Source organism: Nomia melanderi, chromosome 11 (assembly GCF_051020985.1).
Source record: "Nomia melanderi isolate GNS246 chromosome 11, iyNomMela1, whole genome shotgun sequence".
Taxonomy (NCBI): Eukaryota; Metazoa; Arthropoda; class Insecta; order Hymenoptera; family Halictidae; genus Nomia; species Nomia melanderi.
Window position 1 is genome coordinate 15,417,487 of NC_135009.1, and position 14,468 is coordinate 15,431,954.

Below are 14,468 nucleotides of genomic sequence, written 5' to 3' on the forward strand. Positions count from 1 at the left end.
CGCGAGCGACGGGATCTTGCCATGTTGCTGCGCCATTTTGGAAAAACAAGGACTCGCGTTGTCTTATCTCCTTTTTATGGGACAAAAGAATACTTTTGAGGCGGGAGTATGTGCTTATCGTTGTAAGAATGAGCCTCGAGTCTTCGGAACTTGAGTTTCAAACGCTGAAATCTTCAGTTCGATTCCTTAAGCTCGAAGACTCGAGCTGAGTGATTACAAGCGAACCCTTTGCGGACGACTGTCGACATTTCGGAGGGACGAAGTTTTCATATTTGGAAGACTAAGTTGCAGACAAATGATTTAGTCACTCGAACAGCCAGAGATCATCGCGTAGTTTCCTTTTTCCATATTAATTCAGGATTTGATATATAATTCAGCTTTATCTGCTGAAGGTCTTGTATTCAAAGAATCTTCGTGCGCAGAGGGTTAAGTTGCTAAATTAGCACCGCAAAGATGGAGCCTAAGAAACTCGAGGTGCCTCGAAGATTGAAATTCTCGGTGTCGATACAGCGACGGACGAGTCTTCGACTGTCTTCGTGCATAAATCGAGCGTTGAAGTCTCTGCAACGCAGTTCGAGCCTTTAACCGTTTGGATTAACAACTTTTGTGGATATTTACCAAAAATGCGGAATAATTGAGTGTGTATGCGATGAAATTAATGAGAGTACTTATCTGATGAGATCACAAATATTGTATTATTACAAATATCAGAAAATAATATTTATTCAAATAAATTTACTTCGATTTATTTGTTGAAGAATGTAGTAAGAAAATTATAATTGATACTGATAAACGGAATGATTTTCTGACTGCTCGGCATTCAAAAGGTTAAAGCTGCAAGCCTGAGTCTTGAAGATTATCCACGTGCATTCGACCTCAGGTCAACGGTGCAACGCCGCAGGACAGAACGAACATCGTGGGAGCCTCGTGTAATTTTTCACCGGCGATCCGATTAATCCTGACAGTGGAGTCCATTGCTTCCGGGGGCGGGGGATCGATTCAACCCACCCCCGGCGGGGTAATCCTTTAAATGAAATTAAAAAAAAAACGCGACCCGCCGGCGTTGGTTTCGCGTTATGGGCCGGTGGCCAATAATCGATTGCCAATGGAAATGAAAAATGAATCTCGGACGGAAATTCGTTTTTAATGCGTCGATCCTCGACTCTAGAATCTCGCTGGAATTATTTAATTGTGTCGCGGTGTCGTGCTCTGCATGTTTTTCCCTCGATCGGGATCGCCGGTTTGCGTTGCTTTGTTCGGGAGTTTCAAGAGTTCAACGGAAATCACCGTTTAATAGGACAACGGAGTAACTTGAATCGGTTGGTGGTTATCGGTGGTCGTTAATTGTACACCGCAGTTATTATTTTATCCATTACCGTTCGCAATTATTAAATGATCACCGATAACCACCGTATCGAGTTACCGTAATTCAATGTTCGGCAATTTACGGCTGCTATTCGGTTTCCACTAAATCGAGGTTCGGTTTTCTCTTGCATTTAGACTTCGTGAGAGATAACATGATGACTGTTATAAAAAACCTAAACCTACAAGTGAAACCGAGCTTGATTTTAACAAAAAACTCTGTAGGCTCCAATATTGCACCAGTTATAATATTAAATATTTTAATGAATCTCAAAGACACTGCCCTACAATTATTAGATTTCTCACGCGCCCAAATTCTACACTAACAACGAAGATAAAAGATCTAAGAAATGTTATAGCATTTTCCATTTTCGCTAGGGATACCATAAAAATTAGTTACAGTCGCTGATAGATTACAAAACCACCCGGAGTGCTAAGGGTTAAGTATAATAATCGATTACAGAGGAATGATATTCACTTCGAATTCGAACGAACTCAGTAATATACATATTCATTGAATCACTTCAATTGAAAATCTTCCGCGGGTACCAATAATTCACCGGAAGCAGATACTCGCGTATCGTCGGTGGCTAACAAGTGGCTGAAAATTCCGGATACCGCGTATATAATTCAATTTGCCAAACATTGCGGCGGAAAAGAGCCGTATGAATAGCGAATGGAAAGCAGTTACGTCGGCGGAAAAGAGAGTCCTTCCTTTTCCCCGCAAACTCGGATAGGGAATCCGCGATGGCGACACGTGGGCGTGGAACGAATTTCGATGGAACGTCTTTGGGAATATTGAACATGACAGGCCGGTTATGCGGCGCTCCGGGTTCACCGTCACAGCCGCGCGCACGAATTCAATATCCCGGTCCCGGTTTTTACTCGTCTTAAAACTCCGCAGATGCTGCTGCGACTGCAATGTCTGTCCGACGGCTTAATATCGAGATGTACTACTGTCCCAGCGCCGGCGTTCCACTTTGCCGAGCAAAAACTACGACCGCGGTTTTTGTAGGCCACTTTCCGGTTAAATAATCCGCAATACGTACCGTGATACGGCGAATCGATAGAGGCCGGGCTCTTGCCTTCGGCGGCGATCCTTCAAAGGCGAATTTCAAAGCGACCGAATCGGCTTCGCTTCGCGTGGCCATATTTTATTTCCATATTTTCCCGATTAATCGTTTTAACCCTTGGCAGTCCTATGAGTCAGACATATTTTATTGCAACCTCTATCTGTTTTAAGAATTTTTTCTATGTTTATTTGTAGTGTCGCAATTGTACCATTTAAAGGTAACATTGCAATGCCTTCCGAATATTCTTGAATAAATACATGCGTCATATTAAGGTGTAATTGAATGAACAAACATCGACGTGAACCTCAAAGTGAGAAACCAAGAGCACTTCGGACCGCAAAGGGTTAATGATTTCCATCGTAACTGCGCTCGTTGGCATTATTTCTACGGTTAATGATTTACTTCGATTTGGTTTCTTTTATGTTCATTAACATGATTGAAGTTTGAATTATTGAAGTTTCAGTCACTGAAATTTCAGTCGTTGGAATGTGAATTGCTGAAATTCGAATTACTGAAGTTCGAATTACTGAAGTTTGAATTTTTCCTATATTTATTTGTGGTACAATTGTACCATTTGAAGGTAACATTTCAACGACTCCCGAATATTCTGGAATAAATAAATAGAGCGTCATATTGAGCTGTAATTGCAAAGGGTTAAACGCGAACCTTTCGATCCAATATCCGATTGTTTCGACTTTCTTAGTTTCCGAGGAATGTTGCGTTCAGTTGATTGAACAATGCGGAAATTAGGAAAAGAATGATACATAACAGATGTGTAATGGATAATGATAAATATATAATATAATATATAGATAGAGGTTAAACTGAATAGTACCTAAGAAATTTTCCTTCCATCAAATATAATATTATCGGTCGCCGAGGAGGATGAATGGGGTCTAAGCCCCCGGCAGTTAAGGGTTAAACCGGAGAATTCAATTACGCGTTATAGGTCTACCGGCGCGGCCATTGTTCCCTTCAATTTTTCTTTTATGATTCGCGTGGAACCGTCCGCGTCGGTGTGCGTCAAGTGCGACGCCCCATTCATCGGATCCGACTTATCCGTCCCGATAGAAATAAATCTTCGGCCCCCTTGTCTGACGTTCCGCGAGCGAATCCGATTTTCCTTCGCTATTCCCCAGGAATACGTGTTACGCGTCTCAGGAAAAATTGCGCACCCAATTGCTCAGTTTTCATCTGTTTTTATATCTCACTTTCAATTCCGACGCGCTATTCGTCAGCACGGTTACAGATAAGCAATCGAGACTACAAACGAACGTCGTTCCAAGAGATTGACATTCGACAGTTACGACGAAGGTGACATTTCCATCTCGATCTTTCTCATCAACGAAGAACGAAAGCTATCGCTGTTTATCGAACGAAAGTTGATCGATCGGAGAATAATGAATATTGCAGGACGTTGATCAAATTTTATATCACGTGGAGGACGGAGGAAAAAATGCCCCATGATAAGGATTCGTCCGAGGTAACAAGCGGCCAACGGGGGAAAAAACAGTCGCGCGTGGGCGTCTTCGTGACAGAAATAAAAGGAGAAAGCCACTCCTTTCTCGCGCTGGCGCCGGGCTGCTCGATAGCCCGCGGCATTTCGAGAGGATAACGACTCGGCCGGCCCGAGGAAACCTGCGAGGTAATTTCAGGAGTTCGGCCGTTACGCCGGTCTCGATTTCCTGGCCGCGGAACGGCGCAACACCTTTTCGGGCGGCGTGGGATCGCCGGCCACCGGTTCGACGACCGCGCACGGTTTCTCGACGGCGAACTTCTGTATTCGTCTCCGGGAAACCCGAACAATACGCGTTGCTGCTTATAAAAGAAGCGGCGCGGAGGAAATATGGCCGCGATAAAGGCGGGGGTCGGTTGATCTCATTCCGCAGCTCTCAGTGTCGCAGCTTTCGCGTACGACCGGCGCGTTCTATCGAATTCCGTTCGGGATTCCTTTAGGTTCCCTGTATTCCGGAATATTAACCCTTTGCACTCGAGAATATTTTTCTCGGCAGATATTCATTAGTTGCTGGTAAAATTTTACAACTGACATAAAGAAACACCTTGCATAAATTGACAGAACTATTTTATTTCGATGTTCCGTGTGTTGCTCAACACATTACTGGTAACGAGAAATCTCGTTTTTATGTAAAGACACTTAGCTATGCGACTTCGCTAATTACAGCATTGGAAAAGTATAAAATTTAACCCTTTGAACTCTGTAGGCTCCAATGTTCCACCAGTTACAATATTAAATATTTCAATGAATCATAAAGAAACTACCCTAAATTCTTCAATTTTCCACACATCCAAATTTTGTACTGCGAAAGAAAATGAAAGATCTAATGTTATAGCATTTCTCATTTTAGGAATACTGTAAAAATTGCAGTTGCTGATAGATTACAAAACAACCTGCTAAGTAATAATATTAAACGTAGAGTTTACGACATACGACCGCGAGAGGTTAACAATAAGAGCAACTTCGCGTTTCCGCGGGGTCGCCAGGATGAATGCGCCCTGTGACTCGAGACCAGCGCGGATAAACGGAAGGGTCACGTCCCGGACGGTTTTACGGGGTTTTTATCTGTCCGAGGCGAAAGCTTAAGACCCACGGCTCTCTCGACAGCGAGAGTTCTCGAGCTTGAATGGTTCCGGCTTCCGAATCTTTGACCCCGGATTGCGGCCTCCTTTGATGTAACCGATGATTCGTTTAATCGCAGGATTCCACGGATGTTTTTCTTCAATCGTTTCGTTCACTGAATATTTCAGTTGTATATTGAATAATATAGTGATCCCAGACGAGCCCTCAAGTTTATAGTGGGGCTACTATTATAGGTATTGAAAAGGTGGATCTTCAGTAAAAAGAGAATTAGGAATAAATATATGTATTTAATGAGATAAGGAAACAATATGGACACGACTCTCTATCCGCTATCACGCACAAAATGTTCTCCGCTGTCTCTCACCAAAATGTTCCTCACGCACGCATTCCCACTCGCTTTTAACACACACCCCCATTCGCTCTGTCCTCCTCACCCTTGCACCCTTCTCGCTCGCATCTTTCGTCCATAGTCAAAATTCACGCAGTCGAGTACACGCTTTTCTCACGGTCCGGTCGCTCGGTTCCAGACACTCTTCCTCGTATTCTTTCGGCCACTCGAGATTTTCTAAACGCAGTCACACTATTTTCCAAACATCCCGGCGCCGGTCCGTCGCAATACGACCTGGTCGCCCTTACGCACGCGCAACGAACCATTCATCCTACAGTACTTTAACCTACGCTAAATATTCTAGATACTACAATTATAATGAACATCTGACAAAATGTTGAAACCACGATAGACCGAGACCAAATCAATATGTCGAAAGACAATCAATAATCCCCGCGAACATAGCTCGGTCAGTGTAAAAGTTTCCGAAGGGAATTCATCGTTGGCTCGACTTTTCACGTGGTACAGACCTTTCCGTTACAAAATAGACCCACGGTCACACTATTTTCCAAACATCCCGGCCGCCCTTAGGCACGCGCAACGAACCATTCATCCTACAGTACTTTAACCTACGCTAAATATTCTAGATACTACAATAGATCAACACACAACGATTCGGAGGAACTTCTAAAAGGCAAAGGACATCGCGTCGATGTCTCCGGTGGACGATTATTGCGGACGCGTGCAAGCCCGCCGTTGCGAGGCAGAAATCTTGCGGCGATCTTGCGTCGATTCGGGAGCTTTGACGGTCGATCGGCATTGACGTAATGGTCGGCTGCCCCTTTGTGACCGCGCTGCGATAGGTGCGGAACCGCGGTCAGTTAATTACAATACGTCCTATCGAACGGTTATGCCCGGCAACGTTAACGATATCACGCTCGATCTAATTACAATGACGCGCCCGTCGAGAGGACGAGCGCTTTGCGAGGGAAACCGGGTCACCGCCGAAAAGACGCGACGAAATTTACGCCAGCTTTGTCTCCCGTTCAACTTTGACCGCCTTCGAAACCTCGCCACCTTCGAACCTTCGCATCCGAGGGTTCGGATGATTAGGGAATTGATTTGGTAATACCCGAACTGAGAAATCAATGGAAACGCGTCATAGCTTGTCAACGGTAATAACGCTGACAATGATAGAAAAACCGAGGAAGGAAAGGAAGACGAATGAATCAGCGGAAGACGGTGTTGCGTGCAAGGGAGAGATTTACCTCCGAAAGAAACCGCTGTTATTAAATCTAACCCAGATGTGCTTCGCTCGGAACGGGAGCGAGACAGGAGAGAGGGGGAGCTGCTTGTTAATCTATTAGGTGTGGTGAGTATACTCGTTACACGTGGAAAGTATTTATCATTTTCTACTGAAATAAGAATTCCTGGAATGTTCGAACGCGTGGAATCAAGGACTATGGAGAAGGTTGCTAGGAAAATTGATTTCCTCTTGGACCAATCGGTGACGAATTTTCATTGGCGAACCAGTTGTTTTATTAATCCTTTGCACTCGAGAGGTGACTCTCAGTCACTTGATTTGACACAGTAAAGCTATAGAACGTGATATTTAATGTTAATTGCACCAGTTATAATATTAAATATTTTAATGAATCAGCTGTCATTATTCAGCGTTCTAACGCCTGCTTATTCATTTCGATCGAATTCTCTTCGAAAGAGAAGCAAAAGAGGGTTCGAGGGCGAGAGGGAAGAGGGCGACGTTAATTCAGCCGTCCGTATTGGTTACTCGCGTGCTGCTGGACGCGACGGCCGCCCCGATGCGACTGTCACTCGAATTATTTCAAATTTTCGGTCGAAATTGCGCGCCCGATGGACTCGATCTCATTGTGTACCCACGGAATCCCATTAACCGCGCTGTCCCATGCGCGGAACGCAATTATACTTCTGCGAAACGGGTCCCGTCGACAAACGAAACCTTTTTTCATCCGCCGCGCGCGGAACAACACCGCGAAACACGCGGGATTCGACGAGTATCGAAATTCATGTTCCCCGAATAAATATTATACGCTTGCCGCGCGATCAACGGAACCGGTGGCAAACGTTGCCGTATCACTTTCACGAAATAAATCAAACAGATTCCGAAAATTCCGGTGTTCTATGCGTCACCTTCGAAACGAGTTCGAGAAAGTTTCGAACAAACGTTAACAACGAACTTTGGCAGTCAAAATATTAGTAACATTTTCAATGAATCATTTGCTTTTACTAATGAGCGTACAATCCTCGTTCATTCTGCTTTGCCTCTCTATTTTAACCCTTTGCACTCCAGAGGCGCCTCTAAGTCACCAAATGATTTGACACGGCGAGACTGTAAACTTTGATATTTAATATTAAACCTCTGTGTCTAGTTAGAATCAAGTGGTGACTGAGAGTCACCTCTCGACTACAGAGGGTTCAAAGTAACCGCGGACACAAGCCGGACCAAGTCAAAGTTTCGTCGCAAGGAGAATCTCGGGGCATCGAATAAATATCGGTCAACCAAGAGCTAATCCAGCCGGAAGGAAAAAAGCTGAACAGCCCGGGCAAACCCGAGGGATACAAGGGCGGGGATGAAAAGTTGCTTCGTTTCGTCGGATAAACGAGCTGTCGTTAACGGCGCGCAATCTCATTTGCATAGCTAACTTCCGAATGGAACGTTGAACGTCGCGCGATCCACTCCGCCGGCGAGTGGAGATTAACCAGCCCGTGAACGGATTCGCCGAAACAATTCCTCCTCGAGAACGACTGGAAAGTCTAATTTCTTCTTCGCGGAGAGCCGTTTCCGTTCGTTTATCCGTGAAACGACGCCCCTCGACTCCGACCTTCGCGCACAAGCGCCCTCACCGCGAACCAATTCCGCCCCTTAATCCGGTCGCCGGCGATTCAGCTCGCGATAAGCATAAATACGATGTAATTGATCCCGCGGTGGATGCCGTGCTCGGATTATACGCGAGGATCGATGGAAACGCGGTGTACAAACAGCGAACGACCCTCGCGTGTCGGAATCGCCGGAAATACGAGGGCCGAAGGAAGCTGTCATCGATCTCGATACAGGCAAACACGAGCCTGCGTTCGGATGACCCGATAAAATGGACGAAGAACGGGATATCGGCGAATTGGAAATGGAGCGGAACGCATCGCCTGCGCCCCGAATTAGAGATTTCGTAGGATATCAGAGTAACTAATGGAAGTTTGATTCCTGCGGAGATTCGGGCTCTTTTCGACGAGAATCGCGGAGCTTTTGGTAGAGCGACAGGAAATGAAGAAACTTTGCGGATTGCGGATCTTCGAAATATCGAGGTTCAACTTGTGTCTCACTGTTCGTTTATAATCTGCAGAAGGAAGATGCGGAGATTCTTTTTTCTTATTATTAACACATTGCGACTGATTTTCAGGAAACTGAATTGTGATGGCAGTTTTCAATGAGATGAACTTATGTGGCTATACATACAGAAATTCAGATATATTGTTATGTAATATATTTTAACCCTTTGCGGACGGATGCCGATGAGATGAAATGCTCAGAGTTCGAAGACTAAATCGTGGACAAGTGATCCAATTAGTCGAACAGCAAGAGATCGACACACGGTTTTCTTTTTTTCTATCAATCAAGCAATTGATGTATAATTTAGCTTCGTATGTTGAAGGTTTTGTATGTTTCGAATCAAATTTAATATTTCTTTTAAATGCTGTGGTAAATAGCAAAGTTGCGTAGCTAAGTGTCTTTATAAAAACGAGATTTCTCGTCACCAGTGCGCAGAGTTAATGTTCAAGTGTTATTTCGTTTCTACCAAACGGAAAGTGATTCGATTCGCCTTGGTTTAATCTAGTACAGTGTAAACTAGGTGTCTATATCGTTGGCTATCATTAACCCTTTGAACTCCATAGGCTGCAATATTGCACCAGCTATGATATTAAACATTTTACTCAATCTTAAAGAAACTACCCTAAAATTATTCGATTTTCCACAGATCCAAATTTCGTACTAAGGAAAATAAAAGATCGAAGAAATGTTACGTTTCTCATTTTCGCTAGGAACACTAAAAATTAGTTGCAGTTGCCGATTCGATTTTCCACAGATCCAAATTTTGTACTAAGGAAAATAAAAGATCGAAGAAATGTTACGCTTCTCATTTTCGCTAGGAACACTAAAAATTAGTTGCAGTTACTGATACATTACAAAACCACCTGGAGTGATAAGGGTTAATCGACTTCACATTCAATTTCCACACCCCGAACGCGATTCTTCCGATTTCCCGAGAAGTTCTATCGAACAATGAATGACCCAGCTCCGTACGGTCGTCGACTCGGGTTTCTATTCGAAGAATGAATTTCATGTGTTTATTCCGCGTAACCGACGCTACCAGACGGTCTAGCGGTCCCCTCTCCGATGAAAGCCGGTTTCGGGTTCGAGTCCGTCTAGCGTGGCGTCTAAAAATACGTGTCGGCCGCTTCATCCCGGTAATTGGGTCGCACGATCTTTGCCCGGTGGTATTCGGGAATGAAAGATGGTCGACCGAACGGATGCCGAGCATTATTCTAACGACACTTGACGATATGAACGGTGTCCTTTAGACGGCCGGACCAAGACACCGAGCTGTCATGGTCGTCAACGGCCGGCTCGTAAATCATGCTGGCCGCTGGACATTTACCGATGTCTCGAGATTACTTCGGGTTCGCGTGAACTTCGATCACCTGCTAGATTCAGGACTGAACGATCGACTAGTTTTGGTCCGATACCAATTTTCTGTTTATTACGAGTAACCCTTTGCACTCGAAAGTTTCTCAATGGAAATATTCAACATTTCCTGACGAGATATAGGTGATGTTGTTTGAAACTAATTTAACGATCATTCATAGATAAATTAACAGTGTTTTAATTTGAAATATTAACCCTTTGCACTCGGAAGTTTTTCACTAGAAATATTCAACGGTTTCCAATGAGTTATAGACATCCTTTAAGATGAATTGAATGAGGGAAGATAAATGAGTTAAGAAGCAAAGTTGTTATTTCAATATTTCAAATATTCATGGATTGTGAGAAGGTTAATATTATATGTAAAACTTTATGATTTTGGTGTATCAAATTGTATGGCGACTGAGAGTCACCTCTCGAGTGCAAGGGGTTAAACCGATAGAAACTATCAACTGAACAGCTAACGAAAGACTCAATTCTCTCGTTAACTCATCGAACTAATATCTTGACCTCTCAGTTTCCTTATCAAGAAATCTGTTTCTCTGTACGAATTCCGACGAGTCTCCGCTTGTCAGTCAATTTGGCTATTTCTTTTGTCTCTCCTCACAAAATCACTGAAGCGAGAAATGAGGGTCCAGACCAGTCAGCTCTTCCAGCAATGAAGATAACGCGGAAATATCAAGAACGTCGATTTCACAGCGAATAAACGAGCAATTCCTTAACACGTTGACTGCCATGGTGTTCACTGTTCACTCAATGGAACGACGATTCTATGAAAACCTTTCTATATTACAAATAATGCTACACAATACAGTGGCTGTGACAATGCAATTCGATCAACCGATTCAATATTATATTCCTTCCTGCATATTTTCCTCCGTGAAATCGTGCGGCGTTCAACGTGTTAATTTACAGAACCGTAGTTCGCGTGGTTTGCCAATGCACTCGTCGTTGCAATTTTCCGCGACAGCTTTTATCCGTTCGGCGCGTGTCCCGATGCATCGCCGGCGCGCTAAAGCCCTCTTCAGAGCCGAGTATCGCGGGCCACTCGAGAAATCGCGGGATCTCGTGCGAGGACACGCAGTTCCCCCGGTCCCAGGGGCGACGAGCGCGATAAACGCAGGACGGGAGTGCAGCTCGGATACCGGAGATAACGTGGGTCGAATCGATGGACGAGATACCGCCGATTCCGCGACTACCGCCGCCAGATAACGCCGAATTCAGTTATCCGCTCGATTCGAGCGCGACCTTCGACCCACTCCGCGGGAAGGAATCTTATTTTATCGGCGCATAAACCTGCCGCTGTCCGATACCGGTGACGAAGACCGATCGACCGTGCCTCGAACGACTTCGGCCCCTCGTCAAGGGAGCCCGCGTTGCCCGAAACCTCGGGGAGGAAGAGTCGAATATCCCATGTTCGGTTAACAGGTTGATTGCAAGAGGGAACGTCGATGACTGCTGCTCTCGAATTGAAAGTAATAGTGATCTTAAGATACTGAATAGAAATAGTAATCGTCAGATAACAGTAGGCTAAGCTCACTATTTTGACTGCTAAGTAAATAACCATCGGAACTCCCATGCAATCGAAACAGTTTCCTTAATGAAGCGAAAACTAGGGAGGCAAGATTCTTCGTAACGATTACTTTACTACTTTCTTTATGTCTCATACATTCAATAAAACTTCGTTCGATACGTAGCCAAGAGAATGAATGTTCAAGATTACGTTAATAACGTGGCAGTTAAAGTGCTAAACAGTTGGGGTCACTATATCTCGCACATTCAATAAAACCGAATTGACAAAACAATACAACCATCTAAGAATTCGACTATAAAATGATAATTAACACATTGAGCGCCACACGTCATAGAGCAAAATACACAAAATGGAAAAAGTACAATATTAAATCACTTGACTGAATTGGATTATTATCATTGCACGTTCATCAAACTGAATGTCACCGCAATGGATAGCATTACTTATAATGTAGAAATGTACGCGAATAATCATCGTTTCATCGAGTGAATTATAGTAATTCGATTTGCTTGGGGTTCACCGGTGACCCCCGTGGCATTCAACGTGTTAAAAAGAACGTCTGAGAATTCTATCTCTAGAACCTGCGAATTCACACGGTACGCATCAACAAACGAGGGCCGCGTCTACTTCGCTATTATTATCCAAGAAAACAAGTGTCTCGAGTAGTTGCCCAATCGTCTCGCGGTTCACTCGCTCCTCGAGTAACGGCACGAGTGCCTCTACACGTCCGACGCAACCGATATCGTGTAATTACGAACAGGAGCCGAAATAACCCTGTTGTTCGATCCATTAACCGACCGCTACGTTAACGGGCTCGCGTTCCGTCTTCGAGGCAGCTGGCACGCGCGGACGCGCTCCGTGCCGGCGTCGGAAGCGTTCCTCGGCAGTGGAAACGTCGTCGGCGAGACGGACGTCGGGGGGATGTAGGCGTCCTTTCATCCGACGGAGATTACCCGGGCTGCCGGCCCATCTTGATAGCGAATTCAGACAGCGGGACGAGGAGTTCACTCGCGGCTCCGCCTGATCCGGGAATCACGGCGCTATAATTAATTCGGGTTACTCCCGATTCCTAATCATCCGCGCTGGGAGCAGACGCAGAACGGGCCGGGACGAATCGGATCAGCGCGGATTTAACCCTTTGCGGATGCCGACGTTTTGTCGGGATCAAACTTTCGTGTTTGGAACACTCAGCGAACAAATGATTTGATAACTGAAATAGCAACATCAGTAACTCCCCTTTTCTATATTGTTTAACCCTTAGCAACTCCTTCAAATTTCGATAGATGTACGACACACAAGAAAGACAATAGAGCAATTGTTATAAAGAATATTCCTAGTTCCTGCTCAATTAAGAAAACCCTTTCGAGCACACGAATTTCAATGAGTTTACTTGGCAGTCAAAGCGTTAATATGTCGATAATCACAGAATTAAAGAATCGAAGTCAGTCGTATGGCAGTTCCAGTGTTAAGTAATTCGATACGATACTTTTCGATCACGCGTCTGTTGCTTCGTCGGATTTTGGCTCAGGTTTTAACGATCCCACTCCCACTCTCGCATAGATCTCGAAGCGTCCGTCTTATTTCGCGCGTTCCCGTCCTTCTTTCGTCGACGTCGGCGGTCCGTCTTCGTTGCCGATGCACCGTGCACCGTTCAACCCCCGCCGAGCGTCCCGTTTTCGCGCGATCTTCCCCCTCTACGCGGCTCGACTTTCATTCATACGTTTAGGCGCACATGAAGCCAACGATCGCTCGGATGCTTCGGCGATAGGGTGTGCGGCTGCTCGAAATTTCCCGAATTATCGAACGTGCGGCTGACAAATGTCCCTTTCTTGTGTTTAGCCCTTTGCACTCGGATGTATTTCGTCAGAAATATTTAACACTTTCTAACTAGACAGACGATATTATTGGGAATTAACTCAAAGAAAAATCGCAAGTGAATTGAGAAACAAAGCTTTCTTATCCGAATATTTTACACGCCGATGCGTTATATACAGTTCAACATTGAATATCAAACTTTATAGTTTCACTACATGGAATCTAGTGGTGACTGAGTCACCTCTCGAGTGCAAAGGGTTAAGGTTATGGAAAAATAGTGTCATCCGAATTTGAGTGACACGGCAGTTAAAGTGTTGTGTTCGATATTCAAGTGATTTCAAATTTACACGTCGAACGCAACTGATATTACAATGAACAGAGATCACGTTCGCTTGGATAATCAAATAATCGTTCGATAGCCCTTCGCAATTAAGAGGCTAATCTCAATCACCGCTACAATGAAACTACAAAGTTATTCAATATTAAACTTTCTACAATAAAATAGTTTCATTCCTTAAGTTACATGTGAGTTACCTTTAACCCTTTGCACTCGAGAGGCGACTCTCTCGCACAGAATATTAATATTAAACACTTCGTGTCATCTATAAATTTGTGAAATATCGAAGTAACTTCGGTTCTCAACTTATGTCCTCTCGTTCACTTCGTCTCAAGGAGTGTCCTACATAACCTATTAAGAAACGTTGAATATTCCTAGTGATAGACATCCGAGTGCAAAGGGTTAAATCAGTTTCAATCACCGTATCCCATCGGGAACGTCGAATATTTCTATCGGAAATCATTCGAGTGCAAAGGGTTAAGACGACTGGTACACCATCGATACACGGTCGACCGGTCCAATCGTATCGGGAATCTAATTCGACGTCGGGTTAGAGGTCACCGGTGACTTCCACAGCATCGAGCGCAAGGCGACCAGAGGACCAACGTCGACGAAGACGCAAGCGAAGAGAATGGACATTCGAAAATGGCGACGAGGCTACAGGTATCGCAGCCGAAGGAGCCGT

General features: G+C 44.6%; 1 protein-coding gene across 1 annotated transcript in view; it reads right to left on the reverse strand.

Moving 5' to 3' along the window:
- Nucleotides 1-14,468, reverse strand: part of LOC116432096 (uncharacterized) — a 98,913-nt gene that overhangs the window by 53,626 nt on the left and 30,819 nt on the right. The window lies entirely within an intron of this gene.